At 44.9% G+C, this 833-nt stretch overlaps 1 protein-coding gene across 1 annotated transcript in view; it reads right to left on the bottom strand.

Moving 5' to 3' along the window:
* Window positions 1-833, bottom strand: part of STAMBPL1 (STAM binding protein like 1) — a 19,812-nt gene that overhangs the window by 10,844 nt on the left and 8,135 nt on the right. The gene's annotated exons all lie outside the window — the stretch shown is intronic.

Here is an 833-nt window from a genome sequence, read left to right as displayed (position 1 = left end):
TTAAAAAATTAAATTAAATTAAATCAATTATACATTTCAATGAGCAGTATTACCAAAAACATTAAGAAGGCTCAGAGAAGACTTGATATATTTAAAAAAATAAATAAATAAAATGAAGATTCCCAAGTTCCTGTCTTATCAAAAATATCCAGGTACTAGTAGGTAAGAATATAATTTTTAAAAAGAAGTTCCCCCAAATAATTGTGGAAATAGACTTTGGGACCTACTGTTAGGTAGTTGGGTGGGGGGAGGGCACAGCTTACAGCCCCACATAGAAACCATATCCTTGTTATGGGGCAGATTCGGATTCAGCCGGCTTGGGTGGGGCCGAAGATTCTGCATCTCTGACTGCTCCTAGGTAATACTGGTGCTGCCTGTAGCCAGGGCTCACCGGTGAGTCTGTTCATCTCTCCTAGGCATAGAGGAGATTTCTCCATGTCATACATGTGGGATGCTGCTACTGTGGACTGTGAAGCCAGACCGTGCAACAGCTGCTGAGGCTGTTTCTCCCAAGGAAATCTGGAGGGGGCAACCAGACGCATTGCTGACTATGGAAGGGAGGCTGAACTGGGCTTTCTTCCCCTTGCTGCTGCTTTGTCCGAGCCTCCAGAATCCATGTTATCTTTCACAGTTCAAATCCAATCAAGTCATCAACATCCACACCTGCAGGAATCTTCTGATTTCAACATTTTCTCTGTCACTTAGTCAAAAACATCACTCAAGCCCTAACCGGTTTGGCTCAGTGGATAGAGCGTCGGCCTGCAGACTGAAGGGTCCCAGGTTCGATTCTGGTCAAGGGCATGTACCTTGGTTGCGGGCACATCCCCAGTAGG

The sequence above is a fragment of the Myotis davidii genome, unplaced genomic scaffold (assembly GCF_000327345.1).
Source record: "Myotis davidii unplaced genomic scaffold, ASM32734v1 scaffold2260, whole genome shotgun sequence".
Classification (NCBI taxonomy): domain Eukaryota; kingdom Metazoa; phylum Chordata; class Mammalia; order Chiroptera; family Vespertilionidae; genus Myotis; species Myotis davidii.
The sequence above is the reverse complement of the archived record's forward strand: the minus strand, read 5'-3'. Positions and strand labels throughout refer to the sequence as shown.